The sequence below is a fragment of the Channa argus genome, chromosome 19 (assembly GCF_033026475.1).
Source record: "Channa argus isolate prfri chromosome 19, Channa argus male v1.0, whole genome shotgun sequence".
Classification (NCBI taxonomy): Eukaryota; Metazoa; Chordata; class Actinopteri; order Anabantiformes; family Channidae; genus Channa; species Channa argus.
In genome coordinates this window covers 11,124,558-11,137,671 of record NC_090215.1, presented here as the reverse complement: position 1 = coordinate 11,137,671, position 13,114 = coordinate 11,124,558, and the positions used below count along the sequence as shown (strand labels likewise).

The 13,114-nt window shown below is 37.8% G+C and overlaps 1 protein-coding gene across 2 annotated transcripts in view; it reads right to left on the bottom strand.

Moving 5' to 3' along the window:
• The window catches only part of eya1 (EYA transcriptional coactivator and phosphatase 1), a 60,219-nt gene extending 50,863 nt beyond the window's left edge, over positions 1-9,356 (bottom strand). The window contains exon 1 of one of the 2 annotated variants that reach the window (XM_067486705.1): positions 9,132-9,356. The gene's annotated coding sequence lies outside the window, so the exon portion shown is untranslated. The remainder of the gene's footprint in view (positions 1-9,131) is intronic. The other variant, XM_067486711.1, reaches the window with a different exon arrangement.
• Positions 9,357-13,114: the final 3,758 nt, after the last annotated feature.

The following is a 13,114-nucleotide window of genomic DNA, read 5'->3' as shown; positions in this document are numbered from 1 at the left end:
AAAGCATTCTGGCTTTAAAATGAATAAAAATTGATTGTGTCCCAATAAAAAACGAATTGGCGGAGTGTTAACTGGATTCCACATAAATGTCTGTAGCAGTCCCTGGCCACTTTATTGTGCGCTAATGCAATAGAGAGCACTTAGCAATAAATGCTCCTCTCTGATGAGCTCACAGAGGCTTTCCAAGATGGCCTGATGAAATTGTAAAAATTAGATTTGAGCTAGCTGCTAATGACTCCTAAAACAAAGGAAAATCTCTAAATAGAATTAGCCTGCCCTCTTCTTCTCTAAATACATCATATGTAAATTACTGTCATTTGGAGAAATATGCTTGCCTGGAAGGTAAAGCCTTCATTAGAGATCTCAGTAGGTTTGGTCCTCGAAAAAGAACTCCTCCAGGACATTTAAAAAGTTTGGGTACTAAGTAAAAGTAAAGGGATCGTTCATTTATGCCAGCAGATTAGAGATTTGGCTAAGGAATGAAATTCTGAATATTTTTGTTAAACACAGTGGATATGTTCTAAAGAGGGCACTGATATGAGGAGTAAACACGGCGTGTGTTTACTATTTTAGACCCCGCTCTTTTCAAGAATTTACCAGGACATTCTAGTACATCATGTTTTTCTGCTGAGATTATTTTTACAGTTTTTAAAATTTTATTTTATATTTCCAACAAGCACAGGCAGTGTTAATTTTGGCCAATTATTATTTGCTTTTAATGCAATGTATAATTAACAACTAATTTTAATAATTACTATAGCTCATCAGTGTAGTAAATGGATTCTTAACTTCCATCCATCTGATCACGTTTAAATTAATATGGGTATGTCTTATGTAGCATAAATGCCACAATTGTATCCAATGGCAATTGTATACAATGCACTACAGTAAAACAATTTATTTGATATGCCAGTCTATGAAATTGGGATTTTTCAAAAATTCCTGGCATAATTTATTTTCTCTTCTAGGGAACTCTCCACTTAACCATTCAATGGTCATTCATACTGCCCTCTACTGTTTGTGTAAGGCAGAAAAAAACAGACACTTTGCTGCAATCATCCACCAATTAAACAGGATAAGACATGTTTGCAGAAGTTGTTCAATTGTTTTCTAATACAAACAGAGGACCTTCCAGTTGCCTAGCTTCAGGACACAGCCCTTGTGTGTCCCTACCTACCTGGTAAGAGTGCACTTATCTGGCCATTGTTCTCAGTTCATCCCTGATGAATCTCACGGCTTTGCCATTAGATTTGCCCAGCTTTAGATAAAACCTCCACCAAATATAAGCACAGACCTCACAAGGCTTCCAGAAATAAAACTATGTAGAATGTTTCTTGTTACTAGGGAGTTACATGTGATCCTAGATCTGAAAATTAATGTTTAAACGGAAATGTTTTGTCCATTCCATGCCTCACCCTATAACTGCAAGGTAAGCAGTAATGGACTTTCAAGAATGTTTTATATCAATATAATTGTGAGTAAAAACAGGACATTTTTAGATTTATTATGTACTCAGTGTGTTTGTTGGACACATGACTGCATTGCTGAAACTGAGACTAAGTCTGAATGGCGGTCAAGTGAGTGTTTTCTGAGGGTCTGACAGGAGGATTTTGTAATAGCCAGAGTCCAGCTGTGGGATCTTTCCACTATCCATAAGCAACTAACTAATGGGCTTAAAGAAACTCAGAAACACTCAAATCTGACAAACCATGCATTGTATTAGATTCTTACTGAAAACATGTAAGAATTTAGTATCAATACATATTCATTCTTCTTTCCTATTTTCTTGGTTCATTAAAAAGTGTAACTGAGCTATGGATAAAGGGCATGAAATGGAAACAAGACAAGTACTTGATTCATTTTTATTATTACCCAAAGTAATAGTCTTTGCTGACCCCCTCTAGAGTAAAAATAGAAAAACTGATAACAATTTTTTTATGTCAAAATAAAACTTTATCCATTTTTCATTTTAGGTGTCACATCGGTTGTATCCAAATAGTTAATCGACCCTGATGTTGTTGAAGGAGTCAAACAGCAGATCACAGTAATTGAAAGTCCATACTGCGACAGAAATAACTGTTCTCACACAGGGGCTAGACCCACTGGTGCCTTTTGCTGTCTGTTGGTGAGAACTAAATATATTTTCTGCATTCTAAATGGCATTCCACTCTAACACATACGTGCCTTTAGTTAACAGTGTAAGAGAATAAATAGCTTTCTTAGCCAAGCCTCGAGACATGTCAAACACGGATGTACATATACAGCATGTCACTTGTTTGTTTGTGGACTCATTTTGTAAGTGTACAACCAGCCATACAGAACTCTTTTCGTCAGTATCTCACTTTCGCCTTTCCATTTTTATCAGTTTACATTAGTAACAAGCCAGATAAACCTGTGCTTATACATATTGACAGAGTAATAACCATTTTGGAAGAGCACTGGGGCCTAATTTCTAAAGATCTTCATAGTGAGCCAGAATTATGTCACTGTGACCACCTGTTCCTCTGAAAACATCCCTGGCCTTAAGTAGTTCCGGCACGCATCCAAAATGTGAACTTCTGAACCAGAGTGCTTACTTTCTCATTTGTGTAGAAGCAGGAGGCGGTAGCAACAGCCACTCTAATTTCGTGGTGGTAGAGGAAGGGTTTACATAAGGGATATGCTGTTCTGTGCCTGTCACTCAACCTGGCCCTGATTGGCAAATGCAAAGTTGAGGCTGTTTCATGTCACCTAAAGGCTAATGAGAGATTAAACATCAGTAGCAGAAATGCTAAATATTGTTTCAAGAAAGAAGAATTTAAAAATTGCATCTGTAGAAATAACCATGGGAACATGTCCTAATTGAGTAATTAGAAATAGCATTCATAATTAGCCTTATTCAAAATTCCCATTGTTGTATTTTATACAAAACATCTGTAATGATTCAAAAGAAGAATGACGCGTGATAAATGTTTCAACTAATGCTCACTGTCATTAACTGTCAAAAATAGAAAAGTCAATAATCCTAGCGCAGACTTCTATTTATCTATTTCTCACATATTAGTTGTGACAAAAGACCACAGAAATAAGAACTGAGCTCAACAAAACTAATCTGTTCTCTCCCATTAGAAAAAACTAAATGTTCGCCTGCTTACATCATCTGTCTTCAAGACCAAGTCACATTGCAGGTGTGGTACAAATATATTGTATGGTGTATTTCTTTTGGATTGGATCTCTAAAATAGCTGCGCAGGCACTGGTGGACCACACACAGCTGTTAGTGGTGTGACGATGCTTACATCATTGGAGCTGATGCCAATTAACTTTTCTCCCTATTTGCAGGGTGTCTGTCATAGATGGAAATAGATGGACCTACCTCCACAACCATGCAGAACTGTGCTTAAACACACAACACACATAGAACACATAGCATTATGATTAAAATAAATGAATAATTGCAGACACAGGCGATTCAAATTCAGGAATAATTTATAATTTACTTTTTGCCAACATTAAACAGCTTTACAATTTTGAAGAGGCCAAGTCAGACACCGATACAGAGATCTATAGGACCGAACAGGACAGGACAGGTTCCTTTCAATTGAATCAGGCTTGCTGAGTAAACTAGACCAGCAGTGCTCCGTCCAGAGCAAGGCAACCACTGTACTGTCGTGGCCTTGATGAAAACAGGTCACACTAAGGCCAATGTGCTGACAATGGGATCAAGGCAGTCAGAGTTGTTCCTGCCACTCGAAGGCCCAGTAGTTGACCTGTACAAGAGGCTGATAAGCCAGGCACATAAACCACCAGTCTCCACACTATAAACTACAGCAAAACCTAAAGTAATGTCTCAATCTGTGGGCGACAACACAGGCAGGCAAAAAAAGTCACTACTTTTCTTCATTTTTACACGCATTACTATACAAGTCTTATCATAAAGTGTTTCATAAAATGTAATATAAAAACTGAAGGGTCTATCATGTGAACTACAATTATAATGCAAATCTTCCAATTACCAAGAAAAACAGATAGAGTAAAATAAGAGACAATACCATTTTCCCTGCAATATTTCATGTAAATAGCACATCTGGCCCACTGAGTTTCCTACCAACGCAGCCAATGTCTGCCTGCTACAGTAAAGAGAAGTAGCCACATACCCTGTTCTATTTGCTCCATATGTTAAAGTGTCTATCATGTGTGAAACGAGCTACACTTCTTCATCCCTGCCTTTTTGACACTGATGACATAATGCTTGAGCGAGGAGGTGCTGGGGGAACTTTCCCCACTCTTACTTTTATACACCTATTTAAAAACAGCAGCCTTTCACACCTAGTTCAGCAGGAAGAAGTAGTAAAAGTGAAGTGGGCAAGACCTACAGTATTTCATAATTAATAGGGAGCAGTGAGGGGAAAGCGGTCCATGCTGACGTAAAAAGATCAACAACGTATAAAAGTAATCATTCATTCTGCACAAAATTACAGATGAAAAACCCAGTGCCATATGTTATTCCTTTCACAAAACAAAGTCATAACAAATTTGATATATCCATCAAGCTTTTAAGAATCTTTGATTGCTTTGCTTTAGTTGGAAGTCCTACAGAGTTGCTGTTCTGCTGGCCTGTACAATCACATTTGTTACTAAGGTGGTCTACAGCTCATACCAGGTCACCACCTGCAAGCAGTACTGTAAATTACTTGGTGGGCCTAATTGCCCATGTCCGCTGTATTACTATAAACCACTAGTGCTGTGCTAACTCTATTGTCAGGTACTTAATCAAGGCCACCAGATTTATTTCCCTGCACTAACTCTGGGGACAACCACAAGCAGAGGCCTGAGTAATTTGATCTTTTTTTGCATCTAAAATTAACCACCTATTCTTAGTGAGAGCTGGGGTTTGCAAATGATAACAATAATCATATCAACCCATACCATATGAGGCCTTGCCTTCCATACTGAGAGTTGCATATGAAATAACCGGCACAGATGTTGCTGGGACTGACCTTACCTGGGGGGGTATGGTGCCATTATGCCAATCAAACACTGTAACACTTGATCAGTCACAGACCTAAAGACGACTGGAGAAACTCAATTATTCAGTCCCTTACCTCACACATACAGAGCAGAAGCAACAGGCATTGAGTATAACTCAAATCCATCCCCTGCATGGCTCTAATGTAAGCAATGAAAAAAAACTTTTATTATTAACATAAACTGAACTTGCAACAGGGGTGTTACAGCACGCTTTTTTAACAAAAAAGGCTATATTCCCATTTTTAGTATTTGTCATATTTGACAAACTTTTCCGAGTACAAAAAGAAAAAAGCGGTTGTAAAATGTTTCCCATTTCAATTTTTTTCATTAAGTGACTGAATACAGTACTTTGTAATATAACTCCTTTTTCTCAATGCGGTAGGCAAAGCAGTGCAGAGAAAGAAAAGTGTGAGCACTGAGCATGCAGAGGGGATGTGGTCTGTGTAGGGATGTCAGAAACATAATGGCCAGCTGAGTCATAGGTTATAAAAAGCTGTCATTAGGGATTTCTGTCCTCAGCAACTCATCACACAGGACCTGTGAATTATTTATTACGCTGGAAACTCAAGTGTCCTGTTACTCAAGACTGCCTGGTTTCTTGCACTTCCCTTTCCTTTGGGCTTGTTTAATAAAAGCATTTAGTTGTTGTAATTAAAGTCTTTGAGACTCTGTGATATATAGATAGCAATGAAGTTCATTAATTTAACTACTGTGTTGATTATTTAATTTAGTGGACTTTACAAATTATACAGCAACAGTACACGCACCTAATGAGCACATTTATATGTACTTTGAAAGTGTACAATTAAAGGTGGTATTATTAGAATGGTCCTTGTATTTACTTTGCATGCAGTCCAAATGACCACCTCATTAGCACTCCAAGCTCATTAATAAAGGAGTTGTTTTTGGCTGGGAAATTTTAAAGATAAGCCAAAGACCAATCCAAATAGCATGAATTAGGAATGTCTTACAGATGACTGCGTGACAACGCCTAAAGTTTTCATGTCTCTCAAAATAAATAGAGTATATAGCTCAGATTTTAGAAATATGGATTACAAACTTATACACAAATCAGCCAAAACAACTCTTCTGAGTCAGTTTTATTTCATTTTTTCCCTCTTTGTTCTTGATAGCAAAGTCGATGCAAATGAACTCAGGCATTTTTCCTCACTTTGTTTTTTTCTCAGTATATGAAAATGGTTAAAAATCCCATGGGTCAGTGAAAATGATCCCTCCACTCCAGTCGCCTGCTCTAAGTCAGCCAAAACATTCCAGACTTCAAAAGACGGCTTTGCCTACCAGGACCATTCAGTGTCCCAACCTCCATGGCCCAGGAGGACTTGGTTATTTGGATAAATTAATTTCTGGAGTCTGCCTGAGTTGCAAAAACAACCTCCTGCCTGACAGCAAATTAGTCTAAGTGAAAAACCAAGAAAATGCATAAGGTTAAAGGAAAAATCCTTTTTTAAATTTTACAAAAAAAATTATTTCTGTTTCTTGGCTGCTTATCTCTGTTTCAGATTTTAGATTTTTGTAGTTTTTATTAGAGACTAAAAAGTAATTAGGAAGAGATCTGTAACCTATCTGATGGCAGGTGAAGAGTTTCGATATCTGCACACAAGCTATAAAGCGTACAGGCTGTATACCTGACAGTCTGTATACCATAAACCAGGCCAATGTAAAATTTTAACAGCTGTCAGTAGTATTGAAAAAAAATTATATAAATTTGAAATCTCTTAAAGAGTCAAACATTTATACAAGAGAAAAAATAAACCTGAGTGCACAGACTGTGAAAATGGGGAAGAAAAATGGCTAAGGAGGGAAAATTATGCAAACAGATGAAGACAATCCAGAATTAATGGTCCGCAACATTTTCAGGCACTCAAAGAGCTGTCCAAGGACACCATAGGGGAGACTGCATGGCCCCAGTAATTGGAGGAGCATGTAACTTCAAAAGTAAGGAGAACAGACTGGAGAACTTTCTCTCTGAAGTCAAGTCTTAAAGAAAACGTGAAGCACATGTACAGTACAGTAGGGAATATGGTACATGTGTAAATGAAAAATTTTGTATTGATTGCTGCAGACATGATACATTGAAGTATCCCTGCTGAGCTACCATACTTTTATAAGTGAGTGAATTCTAAAGTCAAATCTTTAGGTCACAGCTGTTCCATTTCAGGTCAATGACTGAAAACACAAAAAGCACCAAAAGGAAAGTGGGTCAAAACAAAACCAGATATTCCGAAATGACAATAAAGACATCCATAAAATATATCATTCAGAGGATGTGAGATCATCCAAAGAAAAAAGCTTTAAAAACTAATGATCATAAATCAAAATAAATGTCATTTACACTGCTGTGGATTATGAATACATTGCCTATTTTTCATAAAATTGATAATATTTCTGCAAGACAATCCAAGGATGGAATGAATTGGATCATGGATGATTCAGTCACAATATGTTAGCGGTATTGAAATATTATTAGTAGTATTGTAAGTCATTTTCAAGCAAAATGCCAACTTTTTCAAGAGTGTAGTGTGAGGACTTGCTTTCATGTTTACTCATGCACAGGGTTTTCAATTGAATTCAGTTTTATCAGCCTTAACTAATATTAATAAATAGTAAATGGTCTACTATAGTGCTTCTATCCAAAGCACCTTATAATGTTGCTTCTCGCTGAATCGATTGCAAAAGTGGAACTATTTTGATTTTTTGCCGTAGAAGTTTGCTCTGGATAATGAACCAAAATTTAAATTATGGAGACCAGATGAGACAGACAAAGAAAATATCATCTGTTTACACAATAACTTTGCAGTTACAGTGTCTACAGTCCACAGTTGTAGAAAACATGATTTGTGGAACCATAAAGCCATACAACCGTAGCATGAGCTGTATTTAAACTGATCTAATACTAAAGACTACCATAACCTCATCATAACATTTAACAAGACGCATAAATACGCTAGTTCTTGAATTGACATTTAGACCCGAAAGGTTACTGATATTTGAAGACATCTGCAAGACGAAGAAAAACATTACATCAGGGAAACACCATCTTAACACATAGTTTATCAAGTGAGATCCTTATTCAGTCCTGCTGCAATAGTAGAAGGCCTGCTTCTGCAACCTAGATTGTAATCACAATGACATAACTTTGACATAACCTGCACTTCTGTCTTATTGATGTGCTTTAACTATATATCATGAAAATAAGTCCAAGTCAAGAGAAAATTAAGACAAACTGTATCAAATTGGAATGGGGAAAGGAGAGAGGAACACAATCTTTTCAAGGTCCTTTAGTCTGGGGCAAAAACACCACGCTTGATGAATACATCCAACATACACTAACTGAGCAGAAAATGTACATTTTTAACCTGTTATCCGTCACTGTCAAATGTGGTGTACAGTACAAAAAAAGTAAATAATTAGAAAAATGTCTGCAGCCTGGGGCAGGATGAATGAGAGAAAAACCTAGGTACAGCTGTTGTTAACCTAAAGCAAATGATATTTTGAGAAATGTTCAGCATGGAACTTGTATCGCCCTGCTTGTGGGAGAATATGATTTTCCTACCCCAGTACTGTACATGCTATGTTAGACTACTATTGCCACCTACAATGCACTCATGGCGCACGTGCTCGGTACAATGGAAAACATACAATTAAACATAACTTCTTCATTTTAAATAGCAACTGATGTTTGACAGTTAGCTCTTTTTGTAACATGCAGATTGTATTGCAAGATAACATGGAGCTACATTAAAAGACAGATTTTCAACCAATTTGCAATTAAAATATAGAAAAAAATGATTCATAGAACTAAATATTTAAAAAGGGTATATGTTCGCCATGAAAAATTCTCAGATTACCGAGTTTTCACATGTAAGTGCGCAGTGATGCAGCTGCCACAGCTAGTACTAGAGCTATGATTTATTGAGCTGTGGCTGTCCCCCTCTGAGGAACTGTTGCTGTCCCCGCCCATATTGGAAATGGCTCAATACCACGCTGTCAATTCACCACACAGGTACAACCTTTGGGCAAAATGTGCGTAATGTAATGTAGGAGAGAAAGACGACAGACAGGGAGACAAAACGCACAAAGAGCCGACCTGTGGCCGCCTACCTTAACTTTCTGTGCGTGTCCTCGCTGTCACCACATGCAACAAGTCTCCCTGTCCAGAAACATCAGTTTTCCGTCTTCTGGCCCGACGGCGGCTGCTTCCTTCACGGCTGGCTGGAAAATGTGGCCGTGACAAACACAGAAACGTGTGTATCGAAACCCGCATAAAAGCTGATTATTGTCGGACATGGAAGCTAAACATTTTCATGGCAGCGGAGTCGGAAAGTTGCAGTGAATTAACGGGATAGATCCGCATGCGCCTGTGTGCGCGCGCTGCGCCCGGGTCTCAAAGCAGCACGAGGGCATGTAGACAGAAGGGAAACTTTATTTGTGACATACAATTTATGTATTTATTTATTCTTTTTTTTTTGTCACTAAAAATTCTTTGCTAACGTTCTAATTTTAACAGGACAAAAAGGGCCATGTCTAAAAGTTTAAATCGTTCTAGAAACAAAAGCAGTGCAAATGCAAAATACAGTTTTATTTTTTCAAAAATTACAGTACAAGTCTCGTTTTTCTCATAAAGTCACACAGCTTACTGCCATGTACTACATCGCCGTCTGTTTCTACACATCAGCTAGAGCTCCACCTACCTAATTAACACTCACTGAAAGATTTCCCGGGATTAGTCTAAAATAAAAAAAATATTTTTGACGCTTAAAGCCTAAACTGGTCAGGGCCCTGAAGTAATTTCACTATATAGAATATGAGACATATAGAAATTTCAGATGCAAAATATGTAATTTTTTCCGATTCAGAGTATAATTAAGGGGTTAATTTATTCTTAATTTATAGACATGTAACCCATAGAATATAACCGGATATCACAAGATAGTAGGCCATATCGGAGTCGCAAGTAAATAAGATTGAGAACTACTGGTGTAATGATCATATAAACAAATCAATATACAGTAACAGAGATTTCTGGCACAACCACATCTGCTTCCTGTGCACATGGACAAAGGGGTCGAAACACTCCACACACACACACACACACACACACACACACACAAAGAATAACAATAATATTTTTATTCTATATTGGTTTCTGAAGTTCTTTAAATTCTCCATCACAATACATTTTTGAGCACACAACAGGGGATACAGATGGCAGTTGAATGAATGTAACGTGTATGTCTATATAGTAAAGCAATTGTCATTCTACTCCTTTGATACTATCAGCTCATTGGACCAGATGATTGGATGGACAGCCCCTAACAGCCCTCACCAATACATCACAAGACAGTTCTGATGATTTGTTGCATCAATTGACTGGTCACATAATCTCATTTGGGTTTGAAAATGCACTCATCCAAAGGTTCCAGTCCAAGCCTTCATTTCAGCACAGCAGCCCACACACCTTCAGATAAAGGGATGCAAGTGGATAGAGAGTGCCACATATCCTTGAGAGCATTTTTTAATTTCTTGGTGCTCCATCTGTTGAAATGATAAAGTGCAGCTGTAATGGAGTGCAACAAGATTAAATTAATCAGGTTTGTCCATTATACCGCCACAGGCTCTTCACAGATGATTGCAATTTTCTCTGTCAGGCCCATTATTGTAAGATCTATTTAGTGTCTTGATGCAATTAAAATGGACTTAATGTAAATTTAACAATACAAATAACACTTCTGTCTGTGTATGTTTAAGAGGGGTGCGGCTGGAGGGTCCTGAAGTGCAACGGTAAACACCCACTGTAACCATTTTTAACTTCAAACAAACCAGGGTGCTATTTGATTAGCGTGGACTCTGTGATCAATAACTATGTTTCATGTTTTCATGTTCTCTGTGATGTCAAAAGATCCGGTTGCATAGACCACCCTTGTCTGGATGTCGGCTGTAAGGAACACAACAACTTCCACAAGCGTATCATGATGCCCATAGATCATTTGAACCTGGAGAGGAGGGGGTAGTAGTGGGGGTTTAATGGAGTCACTCTGATGAAAGCATATAAAGTGCACGCCTTCACTCTTGTGTATGAATCTCATGGTTCAGTGTAGTAGGTGAGGCAGACTTGCGAGAATTTTATTAATTTTTCACAGAGCTGATCTAATATCTTCCTGATTGGTTGCTTCCTTCTGCTGGATCAGGTCACTGCCATGGGACAAAGCCTGCAGGATATGTGCTTAACAGGAGGAGATCTCAGCCTTGCACCACAAAGCTCCCATCGCCACTAAAACATAGGAATGGCAGAACTGTCATGCTGAAAATGTCAGATGCTTTTTATTCTCAGCCCCTCTATAATTTTTGATTTATGCTATACAGTAAAATACAACAACGCACCAAACCTTTCTCTGTAGAAGATATAGCTCTGAAGTTGAGGACCACATTTTGTGGATATGTTTGCTGTGAGACACATTTTTTCATAGATCTATCTGGTACCACATCTGTTTTAAGTGATTGTACTCAGTTTCGAGGCAGCTGAGCTTAAGGTTATTGTGGCTAAATAAAGAATTACCATGACCAATCAGACAATGCACTTTATTACATTATATGCTGCATTTCATTTAGAGGTCAGGTGTTCTGTATTAGTCTCCCGTTACATTGTAAGCAAAGTGAAATAACCCACACCTGGTGAAAAGTACATATTTTCTTTGACACATAAAAGAGGAGGAGATAATGTTTAAATCTGCACAATATTTTTTTTTCTCTTTGCCATCTGCTTGTTTACAGCAACATTTCTAATACCTGGTGTCTTGCTCATGCAGGTAACCGGAGGAGGTATATGCACCAGTGTACTTGTTGCAGACACATTTTCATACGAGATGCATTCCAATGGTCATGGCCAGCCAACAACAAGTCAATTAATCACATTCTCTACACCAGTAATGTAGTAAGTGTCACACTATCTCTTTTGTTAAGACATCAGGGCAGCAGTGTGAGTCATAGAAGCAAGATAACAAAATGCTTTTCAATCTGCTGATGACACATACAACGCAGTATGAAGCCACATACAAGGAGCAGTGTCTTGCCAAGGTCGCTTGGACATTTTTGGACAGAAGGAGATGGGAGTGAAACTGCCAACCCTACAGTCAGTGGACAACTCATTCTGTCTTTTTGAGCTACAGTGATCCCAAGAATCAGTGACCTCCACTTATGAAGAATTTGTGATATCTATGTGAAATGAAAAATTATTTTGAAATTTTCTTCCCCAGTCAAGGAGTTTAGCTATGAAGTGGGAACCTATAAGTTGGCGAATATTCACCAGGATGTACACTAGTCCACATGGAAACATGAATGCCAGTCTGTCAGTTAAAGGACTTTTTGAGTTAAAACATTAGTTCTGTTCTCCGTATCTCTACAATTTAACATACTGCTTGTTTTTCTTTCAGTAGTTACAGATTTCAAATGAGTGTTTGTGTGTGTTAGCTGTTAGACAACCATGTAAAACTTTTCCACAGAAGCACTGATATCCAGTTATGCAGGCTTAATAAACTGCACAAAATAATACTTTATTTAATACCACACAACTCAGTGCAGTTAATTAATTGCCAGTGGTGGTCATTTATATGTTTAACTTGCAAGACATCCAGATATACAAATCCAATAACAACCAAAATATTCTGATTCATTGCTTGGGTAGTGTATGGCCTTAGGATGAGGGCCTTCTAGTTGCCAAATCAAATACCCCTGCAGGTATGTTAAACCATGAAAAATACTATTCAATCTGTCCTCTATCAGTGGTTTTATTGAAGAGGAAGTATGGCCAATGTTTGAAAGTGGAGCATATAATAATGAGCTGGCTCTTCCAAAAAATGTTTAATAAAAACATACAAGCACCAGCAATGCTCAAATCTTCCACAAAATGAGTGAAATGCCATGAAGTTTAGGGAATTTGTAGTGGGCAGCAGCCCTGGTCAGTACACTAAATCACCATGTGTGGAGTCTTTTTAACATGTCATGGAGAAAACCTTATGTCATGAAGAAAACCTTTTCTTTTTTTCTTGTAAAGAATAACTTTTGGAGAAAATAATGTGTGCGGAGGT